The sequence below is a fragment of the Pan paniscus genome, chromosome 6 (genome assembly GCF_029289425.2).
Source record: "Pan paniscus chromosome 6, NHGRI_mPanPan1-v2.0_pri, whole genome shotgun sequence".
In the NCBI taxonomy this organism is placed as follows: Eukaryota; Metazoa; Chordata; class Mammalia; order Primates; family Hominidae; genus Pan; species Pan paniscus.
In genome coordinates this window covers 165,425,001-165,445,367 of record NC_073255.2, presented here as the reverse complement: position 1 = coordinate 165,445,367, position 20,367 = coordinate 165,425,001, and the positions used below count along the sequence as shown (strand labels likewise).

Genomic DNA, 20,367 nt, shown 5'->3' with positions numbered 1-20,367 from the left:
GCCTGGGCAACAAGAGTGAAACTCCATCTCAAAAAGAAAAAAAGGTATTAATTTTTACAGAGGATTAGCACAATGAGGGACAGGCTAGCACAAAGTAAAGACAACTCTAGAAAATACAGAACTAGCAGAGGCCAGGCATTGTGGCTCATGCCTGTAATCCCAGCAATTTGGGAAGCCTAGGCAGGAGGATCGCTTGAGGCCAGGAGTTGGAGACCAATCAGCGCAAAATAGTGAGACTCTGTGTCTACCAAAAAAAGAAACATTAGCCAGGTGTGGTGGTGGTGCACACCCGTAGTTCCAGCTACTTGGTAGTCTGGGGTGGGAGAATCCCTTGAGCCTGGGAAGCCTACACTACAGTGAGCCAAGATTGTGCCACTGCACTCCAGCCTGGACGACAGAGTGAGACCCTGTCTTAGAAAGAAAAAAGAAAAGAAAGTGTTAATCCCCCTATGGGAATCTCCTCTTCTCCTGCCCTCTCTGGAACCTCACTTGTCAGTTCTTCCTCCCACTTTCCTGTATCTTTAACCTATCCCCTACTTTTAGCTCCTTCCCATCATCATTTAAATTACTCAAACTTCTTCTGTTTTAAAAACCTCTCCCTAAACTCAGTGAGAGGTCTCCTGCACACCCATTGAGCCATCTGCTCTCCCTGGTGCCTTCTCTACAGCAGCCTGAGCCATGTCTCTAATCCATTAATCTCATCATGTTACTCCCCCATTTACATCACTTCTCCTTGCCTCAGGGATTAAGTCCAAACCCTTTAACAGCCCCTGCTCTGCCCTGCCTTGCAAGGCAGCCTCATTGCTTGCCCCTCTCCATTTCATCTGCTATGGAGTCCAGCTGAGCCTCATCTGCCCTTTGAACACACACTCTTTCTCCTCTGGGAGTCTCTGAAGTGGGTGATATCCTCTGCTTATAATACGCTTCCCCTTAAACCTCTACTCTCTTCCTAGCTAGCTTCAACTCTGTCACTTGTCCGCTTTGGCATCACCTCCTCATGGAAGACTTCTTTGACTCCCCAGATTCTCAGGAGCATGGCAGGTGAGGTGCTCCTCCCATGAATGGATGGAGATTAGGGAGTGTGTGTTATTCATGCTTAATTCACCAGTGCTTAGCTGAGTACCTGGCATAAAATACTGTGGTGGCCAAAGTAATAACCCCACCCCCACCAATTGCTCATGTCCTATGTTACACAGCACAATTACATAGGAAGGGGGAATTAAGAGTGCAGATAAAATTAATGTTGCTCATCAGCTGACCTTAAAACAAGATTATCCTGGAGTATCTAGGAGAGCCCATGTAACTACAAGCATTCTTTAAAACTGGAAGAGGGAAGCAGAAGGTTAAGAACCAGAGATGGTGGGCACAATGGCTCATGCCTGTAATACCAATACTTTGGGAGGCCAGGGCAGGAAAATCCCTTGAGTGCAGGAGTTCAAGGTCAGCCGTGGCAACATACTGAGGCCCCATCTCTACAAAAAAATAAAAACAAAATTCACTGAGTGTCACAATGCTTACCTGTGGTCCCAGCTACTGGGAAGGCTGACATGGTAGGATTGCTTGAGCCTGGGAGTTTGAGGCTACAATGAGCCATGATTGGACCACTGAACTCCATCCTGAGTGACAGGGCAAGGTCCTGTTTCTAAAGAAAAAAAGGACATTGGAATCAGGGTCCTCTCCATCCTGAGGTGCCTACAAGGCATCTCTCTCTGCAAACGAGTAAACATCACCCTCTAACTCCTTACAGAGTGGAGCAGCAGGAAAACTCCTTCGCCTCATTTCTGTGCTGCTTGGGAGGCCTGGACAGCCCAATAACCAGCTCCTTGCTGATGAAGCAATCAGGAAATGGCTCGAGTTGAGCTAAGGAGAATTTGGATCCTTCTTTTGGTTCTCAATAGGCAGGGTAGGGGCCAGGCATGGTGGCTCATACCTGTAATCCTTGCACTGTGGGAGGCCAAGGTGAGAGGATTGCTTGAGGCCAGGAGCTCAAGACCAGCCTGGGCAACATAGCAAGACCTGGGTGGCATACACCTGTGGTCCCTACTACTTGGTAGGATGAGGTGGGAGGATTGATCACTTGATCCCAGGAGTTTCAGGCTGCAGTGAGCCATGATCACACCACTGCACTTCAGCCTGGGTGACAGAGCCAGACCATGTCACAAAAAGTTAGAAAGAGAAAAAAAAAAACAGAGAGGGAGAGAGACTATACACAGGCACCACCACATTTGGCTAATTTTTAAATATTCTGTAGAGACAAGGTCTTGCTAGGTTGCCCAGGCTAGTCTAAAACTCCTGGTATCAGGCTGGGCATGGTGGCTCATGCTTGTAATCCCAGCACTTTGGGAGGCTGAGGCAGGCAAATCACCTGAAGTCTGCAGTTCAAGACCAGCCTGGCCAACATGGTGAAACTCTGACTCTACCAAAAATACAAAAATTAGCTGGGCAGTAGTGGCGTGTACCTGTAGTCTCAGCTACTCGGGAGGCTGAGGCAGGAGAATCACTTCAATCTGGGAGGCGGAGGTTGCTGTGGACCCCATCACTGCACTCCACCCTGGGTGACAGAGCGAGACTCTGTCAAAAACAACAACAACAACAAAAACAAAAACAACAACAACAACAACAAAAACTCCTGGCATCAAGACATCTTCCTGTCTTAGCCTCCCAATACCCTGGGATTATACTCTTTCCTACAATTGAAGACACTTGTTCTTACACTGCTTTAAGGTATAAAGGGAAAAAAAAAAAAACAGATAATGGCAAATGTTGGTGAAGGCCGGGCATGGTGGCAGCCTGTAATTCCAGAACTTAGGGAGGCTGAGGTGGGCAGATCACTTGAGGCCAGGAGTATGAGACCAGCCTGGGCAACATGGTAAAATCCCATCACTACAAAAAAAATATAAAAATTAGCCAGGCATGGTGGCATACACCTGCAATTTTCAGCTACTCAGGAGGCTGAGATGAGAGAATCACTTGTGCCTGGGAGGTCAAGGCTGCAGTGAACTGTGATGGCATCATTGCACTGCAGCCTGAGAGACAGAGCAAGCCCCTATCTAGAAAAAAAAAAAAGTCAGTGAAGATGTGGAGGAATTGGAACCCACATACATTACTGGTGGGAACATATAATCGTGTAACCATTTTGTTTGGGTATTTCTTTTCTTGTCATTTTAATTGGATTTTTTAAAAATCAAGACAGGGTTTCACTATCTTGCCCAGGCTGGTCTTGAATTCATGGGCTCAAGCCATCCTCCTAGCTGAGCCTCCTGAGTAGCTGGGATTACAGGTGTGAGCCATTGCACCCAACTGGTGTAGCCACTTTAGAAAACAGTCTGGCAGTTTCTCAAAAGGCTAAATGTACAGTCATCCTATAATGCAACAATTTCACTCCTAGGCATATATCCCAGAAAAATAAATGTCCACACAAAAACTTGTACAACAATCTTCATAGCAGCATTATTCATAATGACCAATACATGGAATACATGGAAACAACCCAAATATCCACCAACTGATGAACAGATAAACAAAATGCAGTGTGTGTCTCTACCATGGAATACTGCCATAGAAGGAATGAAATATTGATACACACTATGACATAAAGGAACTTTGAAAACACTGTGCTAAGAGGGAAAAAAAGCCACAAAAGATCACATATTGTACAATTCTATTTGTCCAGATTAGGCAAATCTATAGTGACAAAAAAATTAATCAATGGTTGCCTAAGGCTGGGGGCGAAGGTAGGTGGGGAGAGTAGGAGGTAGTGGCTAAGGGGTATGGATTTCTCTATAGGGTAATGAAGGGTTCTAAAAGTGACTGTGGTGATCGATGCACAGCTCTGTGAATATTCTAAAACCTACTGAATTGCAGATTTCAATAAATAAAGTGAATGGTATGTGAATCATATTTTAATAAAGCTATTATTTAAAATAATGATAATAGGGGGCTGGGCACAGGTGGTCATGCCTGCCTGTAATCCCAGCACTTTGGGAGGCTGAGGCAGGAGGATCACTTGAGGTCAGGAGTTTTGAGCCCAGTCTGAGCAACCTGGCAAGATCCCGTCTCTAAGATAAAAAATGAAAACATTAGCTGGACATGGTGGCACATGTCTGTAGTCCCAGCTACTTGGGAGACTGAAGTGAGAGAACTGCTTGAGCCCAGGAGTTTGAGGCTACAGTGAACCATGATCATGTCACTGTACTGTAGCCTGAGCAACAGAGCAAGACCCTGTCTCTGAAAAGGAAAGAAAACAAATGCAAGTTTTTATCACTTTGTGAGTGTAGCCAAGTTGGAGGAGAAATAGACAATAATAAAAGAGCACTGAATAACGAGGCTGAGTGGCTGGTTAGGCTCAGTTGCTAGCTAAATGGCTTCTAAAAAATTCATTAACAAAGTTACAGCTCTGGGGACAGTCATGTAGTCAAAGAATGAATGCTAAATTCATTACAAATGCCCATGGTCTTTCTTTACATGCCTTCTAGTGAAAAATTCCTAAGTGCCTAAATAGCAAGTCTGCAATGATAACAGCTGTTTATTAAAGACTACAAAAAAGAAATGGAGGCCGGGCGTGGTTGCTCACATCTGTACTCCTTGCATTTTGGGAGGCTGAGGCAGGCAGATTGCCTGAGGTCAGGAGCTCCAGAGGAGCCTGGCCAACATGGTGAAACCCCATCTCTACTAAAAATACAAAAATTAGCTGGGTGTGGTGGCGGGCGCCTGTAATCCCAGCTACTCGGGAGGCTGAGGCAGGAGAATTGCTTGAACCCAGAAGGTGAAGGTTGCAGTGAGCCAAAATCGCACCATTGCACTCCAGCCTGGGTGACAAAAGAAAGACTCTATCTTAAAAAAAAAAAAAAGAAAAAAAAGAAATGGCATCTTCTTCAAGAATTACATCGTGTTTCATGATAAAGAAGCTCTAATTTTGCATTTGTTCAAGTATTGATGAGATTTAGCCAATACGACACCCATCTTGGATAAAATGCAAACAACACAATTTCATTTTCTCATTAACAAAACCGATTAGGTAGTCTAATATCAATTCTGATCTTATTAAAAACTGATCAGATTTTAAAAATTATGGAATTATGGAGCCAATAAGATGTTACAACCTGTTCCAAGGGGAATTCCAAAATCCACACATATCTGAGACCATCAAGTATGATGAAATATATTTGATTACTATATTGAAAAATAAACTGATTACACAGCCAACAACTGGACAGGGGTCTCCTCATCCATAGCCACACAAACCCGATCATGCAGCTATGTGGTTACAAGGCCTACATAGCCTAGAAGGGACTGGTCTGACTTGAGATTTCATTTGTATTTGTATTTTGAGACAGGGTCCCACTCTGTCACCCAGGATGGAGTGCAGTGGTATAATCACAGCTCACTGCAACCTTGACCAACTGGACTCAAGAGATGCTCCTGCCTCAGCTGCCCCCATACCTGGGAATACAGGCAAGTACCACCATGTCAGGCATTTTTTTCATTTTTGTAGAGAGAGAAGTCTTGCTATGTTGCCCAAGCTGGCCTCAAACTCCTAGAATCAAGAGATCTGCCCATCTCAGCCACATGAGTAACTGGGGCCATAGGTACATACCATCATGCCTGGCTATATTTATTTTATTTTATTAGATTTATTTTTTTTATTTTTGTAGAGAGGAGGTCTTGCTATGTTGCCCAGGCTGCTCTCAAACTCATGGCCTTAAAACATACTCCCATCTCTGCCTCTCAAACTGTTGGAACTATAGGTGTGAGCCACTGCACCTGGCCTGACTTGAGATTTCTTTTATCTAGCATCCTTTACTTGGTAGGATTGAGAAAGGCAGTAGTGTTTTTTAAAATTACTTAATAATTCAATTAGAATCAAACTCAACCTTGACCACTGCCTTCTCTCACAGCTCACATCCAGTCTGTCAGGAAATCCTACTGACTGACTTCAACACGTATCCAGGCTCTGACCATCTCTCACCACCACCGTGAACCCGGTCAGGATCACTATCATCTCCCACCAGGATATTGCCACAGCTTGGCCCCCATGCTTCTACCCAAATCTTCCCATAGTCTTTCTCAACTTGGCAGCCAGGTCGTGCTTTTAAATCAGGAGACAGATCATGTCGCCTCTCTGCTCAGAAGCCCTCGGTGGTTCCCATTTTAGTCAGAGTAAAAGCCAAAGCCCCAGCAATAGCGTCCCAGGGCTTACACAATCTGTACCGATCCCAGCCCAGCAACTCCCTGGCCTCCTCACTGACTTTGCTCTCTCTATCCCTTTGCTCCACTGGCCTCCTTCCAGAGCCTCAGACACACCAGAGAGTTTCCTCCTTTATCCAACAGGATAAAGATCCTGTTGACTCAGCCTACAATGCTCTTCCCTCAGCACCTTGGCCAGCTCCATCACCTCCTTCAAACTTTTGCTCAATATTCACTTATGAGGCCAACCCTGACCACTCTACTTAACATTGCCATCTGTCCCCATTCCCACCATGCTCATTTCTTTCTTTCTTTTTGAAACAAGGTCTTGCTTTATTGCCCAGGCTGGAGTACACTGGTGCAATCACAGCTCACAGCAACTTCAACCTCCCAGGCTTAAACAATCCTCCCGCCTCAGCCTCCCTAGGAACTGAGACTACAGCTGCATGCCACAACACCTAGCTTTTTTTTTTTTTTTTTTTTTTTTTTTTTTGAGACGGAGTCTTGGTCACCCAGGCTGAAGTGTAAGGGTGTGATCTTGGCTCACTGCAATGTCTGCCTTTTGGGTTCAAGTGATTCTCTGCCTCAGCCTCCCGAGTAGCTGGGATTACAGGTACCCACCACCACACCTGGCTAATGTTTGTATTTTTAGTAGAGATGGGGTTTCACAATCTTGGCTAGGCTGGTCTTGAACTTCTGACCTCGTGATCCACCCTCCTCGGCCTCCCAAAGTGCTGGGATTACGAATGTGAGCCACTGCACCTGGCCTTTAAAAAAAATTTTTTTTAGACATGAGGTCTCATTATGTTGCCCAGGCTGGTCTTAAACTCCTGGGCTTAAGCGATCCTCCTACCTCAGCCTTCTAAAGTTCTGGGATTACAGGCGTGAGCAACTGTAACATGAGGTCCCAGCTTCATGTTCATTTTTTGTTGTTGCTACAACAAAGTACCCTACATTTAGTGGCTTCAAACACCGCAAATCTACCATCTTACAGTTCTGGGGGCCAGAAGCCCAACTAGGTCTATTAAGGCTAAAGTCAAGGTGTCAGAGGGGCTGCATTCCTTCTGGGGGAGGCTCTAGACAGAATGTGCTCCTTTGCCTTTTCTAGCTTCTAGAAGCCACCCCCATTCCTTGACTTACCTCGTGATTCCATATTCAAGGCCAGAAGTGCAGCATCTTCAAATCTCCCTCTCTGACCTCTTCTTCCATTACCACATCACTTTCTCTAATTCTGACTCTCCTACCTCCTTCTCTTATAAGATCCTTGTGATTGGTGGGTATGGGGGCTCCCATCTGTAATCCCAACATTTTGGGAGGCCAAAGAGGAAGGATTGCTTGAGGCCAAGAGTTAGAGATCAGCCTGGGGAAAATAGGAAGACCCTGCCTTTACAAAATTAAAATTAAAATCAGCTGGACATGGTGATGCACGCCTGTAGTTCCAGCTACTGGAGAGGCTAAGGTGGGAGGATCGCTTTAGCCTAGGAGGTCATGGCTGCAGTGAGCTATGATCACATCACTGCACTCCAGCCTCAGTGGCAGAGTGAGACTCTGTCTCAAATATAAGAAAAGAAATATACATTTGGTCTCTGCCCCTGGTTCCTGGCATAAATCTTCCAAAGCTCTTATAAAGCCCTTCGTGACAGAGGTAATAGGAGCATTTTCTGTTTTGATATTTAGTCTTAGTCCCAGGTTCCTGACACAAGGGCCTCTAAGGTCTTTCAGATCTGCAGCATGCTAAGAATGCATGTGGGATGCTGTTGAGCTAACAGGGTGGCTGCAAGCTCCTAGACTGCTTCAGGAGGAGGGCTAGCTGCCAGAGAAAGCAACCACTTTTTTTTAAAGCAACCGTTTTTTTTTTTAAACGGAGTCTGGCTCTTATAGCCCAGGCTGGAGTGCAATGGCACAATCTCAGCTCACTGCAACCTCCACCTCCCGGGTTCAAGCAATTCTCCTGCCTCAGCCTCCCGAGTAACTGGAATTACAGGGATGTGCCACAACGCCTAGCTAATTGTTGTTATTTTTAGTAGAAACGGGGTTTCACCATGTTGGTCAGGCTGGTCTCAAACTCCTGACCTCAAGTGGTCCATGTGCGTCAGCCTTCCAAACTGCTAGGATTACAGGAGTGAGCCACCGCACCTGGCCCCAACTACATTTTTTGAGGCTTGGAACTTTCAGCCTCACCTGCTGAACTCCAAGAGGCAAAAGGAACTGGAGATTGACTTAACTACCAATGGCCAATGATTTTATCAATCATGCCTCCATAAAAACCCAAACAGCAGGGTTTGGAGAGCTTCTGTGTTGCTAAACACAAGGAGGTCCTGGGAGGGTAGTGTGCCCAACAGAGGGCATGGAAGCTCTGTGCCCCTCCCCACTTACCTTGTCCTGTGCATCTCTTTCATTGGCTGTTCCTGAGATGGAGCCATTACATTGAGCCAGTAATAGAAAATAAGGTGGCCAGATGCGCTGGCTCATGACTGTAATCCCAGCACTTTGGGAGGCAGAGGTGGGCGGAATCACTTGAGCCTAGGAATTTGAGACCAGCCTGGGCAACATAAGAAGACCCCATCTATACAAAAAATAAAAGAAATTAGCCAGATGTGGTGGTGGGAACCCTGTAATTCCAGCTACTTGAGAGGCTGAAGCAGGAGAATCACTTGAGCCCTGGAGGTTGAGGCTTCAATGAGCTATGATTGCACCACTGCACACCAGCCTGGACAACAGAGCGAGGCCCTGTCTCTTAAAAAGAAAAGAAAAACACCTGTTTTTCTAAGTTCTGTGAGTTGTTCTAGTAAATAATTAAACTCAAGAAGAGGGTCATGGGAAACCCTGATTTCTAACTGGTTGGTCAAAATACAGGTGACAATCTAGGACTTGCAACTGGCATCTGAAGTGAGGGTGGTCTTGCGGGACTGAGCCCCTAACCTGTGGGTTCTGCGCTAACTCTAGGCAGTGTCAGAATGGAATTGTGGGATATGCGGTTGGTATCCAGAGAGTTGGAGAATTGGTGTAGAAACTCCGCACACACATTTGGTCAGAAGTCTGTGAGTAGAGAGAAAGGTGTTGCGGGAAGTCAGGGACCCTGAACAGAGGGACCAGCTGAAGCCACAGCAGAAGAACATAAATTGTGAAGATTTCATGGACATTTATTAGTTCCCCAAATTAATACTTCTATAATTTCTTATGCCTGTCTTTACTGCAATCTCTGAACATAAATTGTGAAGATTTCATGGACACTTATCACTTCCCCAATCAATACCCCTGTGATTTCCTATGCCTGTCTTTAATCTCTTAATCCGGTCATCTTCGTAAGCCAAGGATGAATGTCCCCGCAGGACCCTGTGATAATTGCGTTAACTGCACAAGTTGTTTAAACAATATGAAACCTGGGCACCTTGAAAAAAGAACAGGGTAACAGCAATTTCAGGGAACAAGGGAGATAACCTTAAACTCTGGCTGCCTGTGGGCCGCGTGGAACAGAGCCATATTTCTCTTCTTTCAAAAGCAAATAGGAGAAATATTGCTGAATTCTTTTTCTCAGCAAAGAACATCCCTGAGAAAGAGAATGCATCCCTAAGGGGAGGCCTCTGAAATGGCTGCTTTGGGGACGGCTGTCTTTTATAGTCGTAGATAAGGGATGAAATAAGCCCTGGGCTCACGTGGCGCTCCCAGGCTTATCAAGACGAGGAAATTCCCGCCTAATAAATTTTGGTCAGATGGGTTGTCTGCTCTCAACCCCTTTCTCCTGATAAGATGTTATCAACGACAATGCGTGCCCGAAACTTCATTAGCAATTTTAATTTCGCCCCAGTCCTGTGGTCCTGTGATCTTGCCCTGCCTCCATTTGCCTTGTGATATTTTATTACCTTGTGAAGCATGTGATCTCTGTGACCCACACCCTATTCGTACACTCCCTCCCCTTTTGAAAATCACTAATAAAAACTTGTTGGTTTTGCGGCTTGGGGGGCATCACGGAACCTGCCAACATGTGATGTCTCCCCTGGACACCCAGTTTTAAAATTTCTCTCTTTTGTACTCTTTCCTTTTATTTCTCAGACCGGCCGACACTCAGGGAAAATAGAAAAGAACCTACATGAAATATCGGGGTGAATTTCCCCCGATATCACATGGGCTCTTCTCTCACCTGTCTACCTGCTTAACTGCATAGGAGAGGCAATGCATGGTGCTCATGAACACAGCAAGCATTAAAGTCAGACCAGACTAACATTTGACTCAGTCTTAATATTCAGGTGATCTTGGGCAAATCGCTCATTAACCCCAAGTCTTCATCATTTTGTGCATATAATGGGGATAACTGTGGCATCCACCTGTTTTTGTGAGAATCAATGAAATATTATGCTTGATTTATTGTGATCATGATACTATCTGACAAGGGCAGTGATGCATGATAACATCAAAAAATTAGAAACTGTAATGAGGTCTCTTGGGCAAAATTCCATACAAGCAAATGAGCGTCTCTCCAAAGCATTCCTGCCACACTTAATTCACCATTCCCTGAACAAAATGTGCCATCTTCATTGTTCAGGTCTGTATAGTGCTGGTTTACCTGCCTGGGCAACCCACTCCATCCCATCCCAGCCCAATCCCCATCCCTCCACCTCCCCTTTCCCTCCCCACTCCCATACAACTCTTCCTCATCTTTCAGGACTTGGCTTCAATGTCACCTTAACTGGAAGCTTCTCTCACTCTCCAGAAGAGCTTCCCATTGCACTTGATGCATACACTATTATTTGACCATTTTTGAGTTACAGTCCAAGTCTTTTTGTACCTGAATAACATGTTTCCCAGTCAGTCTCTCTTCCTGGATTCAGAAGTCTTTCATGGTAGGTCCAGCTAGAAGTAACAAAAAGACATTCTAAAAAAAAAAAAAAAAAAAAAAAGAGGGATGGCACAGACAGACATCAGCACTTAAAAGTTTTAAATGGTATGTGAAAAACAAAATTTAAGCGCTTCTAGGAGAAACGTAGGAGAGAAGGTGTTACTGGAAATATGATAGAAGGTTAATTTTTATTTTATTTTATTTTTAGAGAAAGGGTCTTGCTCTATCGCCTAGGCTGGACTGCAGTGGTGCAATCACAGTTAACTGCAGCCTCAACCTCCAGGGCTTAAGCAATATTCCCATCTAATTTTTATTTTGTTTAAGAAATGCAGTCTTGCTCTTAGCAAAGCTAAAGTGCAATGGTGTGATCATAGCTTACTGCAGCCTCAACCTTCTAGACTCAAGTGATCCTCCAGTCTTAGCCTCCCCAGTAGCTGGGACTACAGGTGTGCACTGCAACGTGTAGCTCATTATTTTTTTTAAAATTTTTAGTAGAGACAAAGTGTTGCTATGTTGACCAGGTTGATGGTGATCTCCTACACTCAGGCAGTTCTCTCACCTCAGCCTTCCAAAGTGCTGGGATTACAGGTATGAGCTGCCACACCTGGCTGAGGGGGTTAATTTTTAATTATATAAAGAGCTCAAAGCAAATATTAGAAGGAGCCTAAATGCCTCCAGCAGTTGACTGGTACTGGTAAATTGTGATACATCCATATAATAAAATATCATGCAACCATGAAAAGGATTAAGATAGATCAATAGGTATTGGCACAAATGTCCACGAAATATGAAAATGTGAAATGATGTTCAATCACCATGTACATATCTTGAAGGATATGGCCCATTTTCTCAATAGCAATTATTTCCTGAGATAAGATTATGGGTCTAAAGAGTGAAGGACATTTTTCACTTATTTAAAAGTATTTACTATTTTTATAATTTAATAAAAGATTAAACAGATCATTGAATTAGTAAAAGACAAAGTAACTCTATAAATAAATGGAAAAGACACAGATACCCCAGGCATGTTGGCTTATGCTTATAATACCAGTACTTTGGGAGGGGGTGGTGGGGGCATTGCTTGAGGCCAGGAGTTCCAGACCAGCCTAAGAAACAAAGCAAGACCTCGTCTCTAGTAAAAATAAAAAAATAAAAATAATTGGCCAGGCATAGTGGCAGGTACCTATAGTCCCAATTACTGAGGTGGAAGGATCACCTGAGCCTAGGAGGTCAAGGCTGCAGTGAGTTGAGACTGTGCCACTACACTCAAGCCTAGGAGACACAGCGAGACTTCATCTCAAAAAAAAAAAAAAAAAAAAAAAAAGGACAATAAAGAAATAAAGCTAATAAGCTAACATAAGGAAAGACAAAATATGTGACAAATAGGCTGGGCGCATAGCTCACAGCTGTAATCAAGCACTTTGGGAGGCCAAGGCGGGTAGATCACGAGGTCAGGAGTTCGAGACCAGCCTGATCAACATGGTGAAACCCCATTTCTACTAAAAATACAAAAATTAGCTGGGCATGGTGGCATGTGCCTGTAATCCCAGCTACTCAGGAGGCTGAGGCAGGAGAATCGCTTGAACCTGGGAGGCAGAGGTTGCAGTGAGCCGAGATCACAACACTGCACTCCAGCCTGGTCGACAGAGCGAGACTGCATCTCAAAAAAAAAAAAAAAAAAAAAAAATGGGTGACAAAGTAATAATATGAGGTCTTTCATTTATCACACAGAAAATAACTTGTTAAATTATAATACCTGTGTGGGCGAAGATACAGTGAAATGGCCATTTTCTTGTAGTATTAGTGGTGTTTAAAATGTATATAAGCCTTCCAGGATAAAGCTTGGAAATTTTTTTTAAATCATACAGACAGTGACTCATTATACTGCCTCCTCCAACTCCTGGCCTCAAGCAATCCTCCCACCTCAGCCTCCCAAAGTGCTGGAATTACAGGCTGACAGCCACCATGCCTGAAAGCTTTGCAATTTACATCAAGGGTAGTAAGAATGCTCATGCCCTGTGACTCACAGTAATCTCACTTCTGGAAATTTCATCTTTGGATATAATTCAAACTAAACAAAAGGTCATATGCACAAACACAGTGAAAATCTGGGAGTAATTTTTTTCTTTTTTAAAAAATACGGAATGCTTCACAAATTTGCATGTCATTCTTTCACAGAGGCCATGCCAATCTCTCTATTGTTCCAACTTAAGTATGTGTGCTACTGAGGCAAGCATGAGTAATTTAAGATAGAGTGGTTAAGTGAAATAAGGAAGAATTATGGAGAATTTAAAAATCTATGCTATTTATAGGCACCTAGTAACAGCTCAGTAAATATTAGCTGCTACTATTATTATTTTTATGGTAATTTCACTCAATTAAAAATTGTCATTAAAAATTACCACTGTCATGGAACATAATGTCTTCTACAGTATAATTGTACAATACAGATACAAACAGATACAATTTGTCCCTTGGTATATGGGGGGATTAGTTCCAGCTCTCCCATTTCTGTGTATACCAAAATCCATGCATACTCAAGTTTTCGAAGTCAGTCCTGTGGAATCCACATATAACACAAATGGGAAAATTAGTGAGGTGTGGTGACAAGCACCTGTAGTCCCAGCTACTTGTGAGGCTGAGGCAGGAGGATTACTTGAGCCCAGGAGGTTGAGGCTGCAGTGAGCCATAATTGCACCACTGCACTCCAGTCTGGGCAACAGAGTGAGACAGAAGGTTGACTTTTTAATAGAATTTTTCTGTTCACTTGAAGATATGGTCAAGATTGTGGCATATGAAAATTCTTCATAAAATAACTATCTAATCCAATTAATGCTGGAATTGGGAACAGCAGAAGTGTCATCTCAGAGCTACTCACAATGAAAGGTGATGTCTGGGGCTCAGGTGTGTTGAGGTCCCCATGCCTGGACTATGGGTGCTGAGTGGGATTTACTTGTCCATCCATTTTCTATATTTCAGCACTGGGAAACTAGGGTTTATCCCTCTTGATAAGATGCCATTTAAATTCCACTTCGCAAGAACCACAAATGGAAGAAAGGCCATGAAACCACAGGACAGTACTTGTTCTCAAGGGAATCTTCAGCTTAGGTGGCTCTGTAAAAGAGAAATTACATTGTTGAAAAATCGTTGCAGGTCAGGTGAGGTGGCTCATACCTATAATCCCAGCCCACTGGGAGACTAAGGCAGGAGGATCCCGTGAGGCCAGGAGTTCAAGACCAGCCTGAGCAACAGAGTGAAACCTCATCTCTACAAAAAATTAGAAAATGAACTGGGTGCGGTAAAACATTTGTATAGTCCCAGCTACTCTGGAGGCTGAAATAGGAGGATCACTTGAGCCCAGGAAGTGGAAGCTGCAGTGAGCTCTGATCTCACCACTGCACTCCAGCCTGGGTGACAGAGTGAGACCCTGTCTCAAGACACACACACACACACACACACACACACACACACACACACCCTAATCTCAGTCTGTCCAGCCTTGACTAATCAAAAGGGCCTTCTGGTTACAGAAGAGGTATGCTCTTTTGTAGGACAGGGAGAGACCAGCAAGCTTGTTCACAGACTTTTCCTCATCCTCTGCTTAGTTTTCCAAGAACCCTCACAGTGGAAATGGAGTCTCTGGGAAAATGACCTAAATCTTTGGGTTACCAGGGGAGAAATATGCCTCCTTTGTCAATTAATAAATGGAACACCTGCCTTAAAATCCAGGGAGTTCTGCTAGAATGAATCACTCCCTAAGACCCTGACCTATGCATGGAACATGAAAAACTGAAGTTTAACTGGGCGCGGTGGATCACGCCTGTAATCCCAGCACTTTGGGAGGCTGAGGCGGGCGGATCACCTGAGGTCAAAAGTTCTAGACCGAGTGCTCAATGGCGCCCAGGCTGGAGTGCAGTGGCGTGATCTCGGCTCGCTACAACCACCTCCCAGGCGCCTGCCTTGGCCTCCCTAAGTGCCGAGATTGCAGCCTCTGCCTGGCAGCCACCCCGTCTGGGAAGTGAGGAGCGTCTCCGCCTGACTGCCCATCGTCTGGGATGTGAGGAGCCCCTCTGCCTGGCTGCCCAGACTGGAAAGTGAGGAGCGTCTCTGCCCGGCCGCCATCCCATCTAGGAAGTGAGGAGCGCCTCTTCCCGGCCGCCATCACATCTGGGAAGTGAGGAGCGTCTCTGCCCAGCCGCCCATCGTCTGAGATGTGGGGAGCACCTCTGCCCTGCCGCCCCGTCCGGGATGTGAGGAGTGTCTCTGGCCGGCCGCCCTGTCTGAGAAGTGAGGAGACCCTCTGCCTGGCAACCGCCCCGTCTGAGAAGTGAGGAGCCCCTCCGCCCGGCAGCCACCCCATCTGAGAAGTGAGGAGCGTCCTCCCTCCTCGTCTGGGAGGGAGGTGGGGGGGTCAGCCCCCCGCCCGGCCAGCCGCCCCGTCCGGGAGGTGAGGGGCACCTCTGCCCGGCCGCCCCTACCGGGAAGTGAGGAGCCCCTCTGCCCGGCCAGCCGCCTCGTCCGGGAGGGAGGTGGGGGGGTCAGCCCCCCGCCTGGCCAGCCGCCCCGTCTGGGAGGCGAGGGGTGCCTCTGCCCGGCCGCCCCTACTGGGAAGTGAGGAGCCCCTCTGCCCGGCCAGCCGCCCCGTCTGGGAGGGAGGTGGGGGGGTCAGCCCCCCTCCCGGCCAGCCGCCCCATCCGGGAGGGAGGTGGGGGGGTCAGCCCCCCGCCCGGCCAGCCGCCCCGTCCGGGAGGGAGGTGGGGGGATCAGCCCCCCGCCTGGCCAGCCGCCCCGTCCGGGAGGGAGGTGGGGGGATCAGCCCCCTGCCCGGCCAGCCGCCCTGTCCAGGAGGTGGGGGGGGCGCCTCTGCCCGGCCGCCCCTACTGGGAAGTGAGGAGCCCCTCTGCCCGGCCAGCCGCTCTGTCTGGGAGGGAGGTGGGGGGGTCAGCCCCCGGCCCGGCCAGCCGCCCCGTCCGGGAGGGAGGTGGGGGGGTTAGCCCCCCGCCTGGCCAGCCGCCCCATCCGGGAGGTGAGGGGCGCCTCTGCCCGGCCGCCCCTTCTGGGAAGTGAGGAGCCCCTCTGCCCGGCCAGCTGCCCCGTCCGGGAGGGAGGTGGGGGGGTCAGCCCCCCGCCCGGCCAGCCGCCCCGTCCGGGAGGGAGGTGGGGGGGTCAGCCCCCCGCCCGGCCAGCCGCCCCGTCCGGTAGGGAGGTGGGGGGTCAGCCCCCCGCCCGGCCAGCCGCCCCGTCCGGGAGGGAGGTGGGGGGGTCAGCCCCCCGCCCGGCCAGCCGCCCAGTCCGGGAGGGAGGTGGGGGGGTCAGCCCCCCGCCCGGCCAGCCGCCCCGTCCGGGAGGGAGGTGGGGGGTCAGCCCCCCGCCCGGCCAGCCGCCCCGTCCGGGAGGGAGGTGGGGGGGTCAGCCCCCCGCCCGGCCAGCCGCCCCGTCCGGGAGGGAGGTGGGGGGATCAGCCCCCCGCCCGGCCAGCCGCCCTGTCCGGGAGGTGAGGGGCGCCTCTGCCCGGCCGCCCCTACCGGGAAGTGAGGAGCCCCTCTGCCCAGCCAGCCGCCCCCTCCGGGAGGGAGGTGGGGGGGTCAGCCCCCCGCCGGGCCAGCCGCCCCGTCGGGGAAGTGAGGGGCGCCTCTGCCCGGCCGCCCCTACTGGGAAGTGAGGAGCCCCTCTGCCCGGCCAGCCGCCCTGTCCGGGAGGGAGGTGGGGGGTCAGCCCCCCGCCCGGCCAGCCGCCCCGTCCGGGAGGGAGGTGGGAGGGGTCAGCCCCCCGCCCGGCCAGCCACCCCGTCCGGGAGGTGAGGGGCGCTTCTGCCCGGCCGCCCCTACTGGGAAGCGAGGATCTCCTCTGCCCGGCCACCACCCCATCTGGGAGGGGTACTCAACAGCTCATTGAGAACGGGCCATGAAGACAATGGCGGTTTTGTGGAATAGAAAGGGGGGAAAGGTGGGGAAAAGATTGAGAAATCAGATGGTTGCTGTGTCTGTGTAGAAAGAGGTAGACATGGGAGACTTTTCATTTTGTTCTGTACTAAGAAAAATTCTTCTGCCTTGGGATCCTGTTGATCTGTGACCTTACCCCCAACCCACTGCTCTCTGAAACATGTGCTGTATCCACTCAGGGTTGAATGGATTAAGGGCGGTGCAAGATGTGCTTTGTTAAACAGATGCTTGAAGGCAGCATGTTCGTTAAGAGTCATCACCACTCCTTAATCTCAAGTACCCAGGGACACAAACACTGCGGAAGGCCGCAGGGTCCTCTGCCTAGGAAAACCAGAGAACTTTGTTCACTTGTTTATCTGCTGACCTTCCCTCCACTATTGTCCTGTGACCCTGCCAAATCCCCCTCTGCGAGAAACACCCAAGAATGATCAATAAAAAAAGAAAAAAAAAAAAGTTCTAGACCAGCCTGGCCAACATGGTGAAACCCCGTCTCTACTAAAAATACAAAAATTAGTTGGGCCTGGTGGTGGATGCCTGTAATCCCAGCTATTCGGGAGGCTGAGGCAGGAAAATCGCTTGAACCCGGAAGGCAGAGGTTGCAGTTACTTCTAGAAGAATTTCCATTAGCCCTCTGAAATCCTTCAACATTCATGAAGGCCAAAGAGTTTTCACCTAATTTAATCTGATGGGTATGTGACAAGAGTCTTTCTAGGGAATAGAGACTCCCAAACCGTTCAGCTGGGAAGTGAGGAGAGAATTTGTTACTCTAAATCAAAGGGAAATGAAAAGAGGCCAATACAGAATGTCATTATTCTTTCTTGGTGGGGAATGGATTCCAGAGTCATTCTGTGACCTTTACATGACCTCCTTATTAGCATCTAAAAGCTTCCAGTGTAGGATGCAGCCAGCTAGGTTCTCTTCTAATGTAATAAAATTTGCTTCAGCAAATCTTATGCAGAGCCATCTCCAGACTCCAGAAATAATAGGCTATAAATTACCGGATCTCCGATTTGATATAATGAAGTATAAGCATGATCCTGAATGACTCCTCTACATACTACTCTGGGTGGCTTGAAGTGAATTTGATACAAGAACTGGAGCGAGCGCAAAGCCGAGCTAGATCTAGGATTAATGTGCTTGGGCCCAGCTCCTCACTACTCACCTATGAGTCCAGTTCCAGAACCCAAGTAGAGGGTGGGGAAACAAGGCTTCTGACTTTTTTCCCTAATGTCTGCATCTCTTTCACATTTCTTATCATCTTGCAAAGAAACTAAACAGGCTCAACTGAAATAACTAAATGATTAAACCCTATACAGAGAATCTCCAAAGACTGACAAAATATCATTCAAGACTGTTACACAGACAACCTTGAGGATGACTTGATGTACCAGTGATCTACAATATTTGGGATCATTCCAAATTCCCGTCAAGGATCTGCCTATATCAACACAAGAGCCAAAGACCAACCATTCAAATGGGCCCTGCTGCCAAGCATTTTTTTTTCTTTTTTTACAATGCCATCTCTTCATATTGTTCCATTTAACAAAACTGCAGCCCTTCATCTATCCTTAAGTCCCTTGGCCAATGGTACAGAGCCAGAGTATGCTACTCCCTGGCAGGAAATCAACAGGATGACCTACTAAACACCATTCAGAAGATGCTAAGACCCATGAATTGCAACAGGAAAGAAAAGACAGAGAATTAGTCAGACAGGTACATGCTGTGCCAAAAATGCACTACCGCCCCCACCCAATTCTGCCTAATCCTAGCTGGGCTGACACCAACCTGATGAGACAGGCCTATAAGATCTCAAACTAAAACAGAAACTCCTGAACTGGGTTCTTTCGAACCCAGGAAGCAGCAGTAAATCATTAAAGAACAGGTAAGTTCTTAAGGTGAGGGAGAGTTTCAGATAAATGGAATGCCGGTAGAACACAGGGCCCAAAGGAGCAAAAGTTAACCTAAGCCCAGGTAGAACCTTGTTTACTAGAGTATTAGGCATGGGTTGGGGCAACTATTCTAACCAGAGAAACTGGCTTCAGTGAGGGCAAGTTGGCAATCCAAGGTATAGCATGCATAGGGCTGGCAAAATTCAGGGTGACTGAAGCAAAAGCTTCAGAACCAGAAAGACCACATCTAGGGGTAGAGCACAAAACTCTCAAGAGATGAATCTTTGTAAGAGTGAGGCAGAACTATATAGCAGTTTTAGGAGATCTGTTGGTGCCCAGCAAGAGCTCCAAACGGGCTATATGCAGGGATGCAGGCTGTAGTCTCAGGAGAGGAGGTTCACAAAAGTCATTCAGTCCAAGACCTCAAACTGTGTTCTCTACTAAAAGGAATCAAGGTTCCCTAGAGAAATGGCTGACTCCACGTATGGTGCAGTATATTGATCCTGGAACATCTTTTTTGCCAGAAAGCAAGGAAGCCATCAAAGTCCAACAGGATCACGTCAAAAAGACATGAAAGTCAACTTGAAGAGATAATTATTAACCTAGATGAGACAATGTAAGCATCCAAAACAATAAAGACTGCAATGGCCTGAAATACATCAAATGCAAACAATAATCTATGAGTTCATAATGGTATTCGGAAAAAAAACTATTGGTCATTAGAGGGAAGGTTACTAGGTCACTAACTTACTACTCTGAAAAGTGACTTAAGATGAGAGGTAGGGTGGAGAATTAGCTATTTATTCAGTTTTTCCTGTACAAACATAAATTTTTAGGGAGATTGAAGCCGATGAAACAAATCTGGAAAAATGGAGGTAACTGCTTAATCTGTGGGTTGGGTGCATGGAGGTTCAACATATTTCTTTTGTGTATATTTGAACCCCCTACAAAAAAAGCACAAGACAGAATGTGAGCCAAGCAGCTTAGGGTTTAGGCAAGGCTTCTGCCTACAAGAGACACTACGAGATGAGGGGTAGTTTTAGCCCTGATGGGCTGAGCCAACTGGAGGTATATAGGGAGGTGCTAAATTGCAGAGGTATTATGTTGCCCAGCACTTGATCAAATCCTAGATTCTAGGTCTGCTTGGTAGCATGCTTCCTAGGTAGTGGGTCTGAGGCTACCTATAGAACTTCCTTTGCAGCCATAATTTGCTCAGAAATACAAAAGTGCTTGCTCTTGAAAATGGAGTCTGTCTTTGTCCATTTCATGCTTCTATAAAAGAATACCACAGACTGCATAATTTATAAAAAGGAAAAAAGGAAGGAAGGAGGGAAGGAGGGAAAAAGGGAAGGAGGGAAGGAAAGGAAGGAAGGGAAGGAAGGGAAGGAAGGGAAAGAGGGAAAGAGGGAAGGAGGAAGGGAGGGAAGGAGGGAGGGAGAGAGAAAGGGAGGGAGGGGAAGGGAAGAAAAGGGAGGAGAAGGGAAAGGAGGAAGAAAAGGAAAGGAAAGGAAAG

The 20,367-nt window shown here is 47.2% G+C and overlaps 1 non-coding gene across 1 annotated transcript; it reads right to left on the bottom strand.

Annotated features, from left to right (window-relative positions):
• Positions 1-13,156: 13,156 nt before the first annotated feature.
• LOC117981280 (U6 spliceosomal RNA) lies at positions 13,157-13,260 on the bottom strand. The gene has a single exon (XR_008626255.1). It is a non-coding gene; the product is annotated as a U6 spliceosomal RNA (small nuclear RNA).
• Between the last annotated feature and the right edge of the window lie 7,107 nt (positions 13,261-20,367).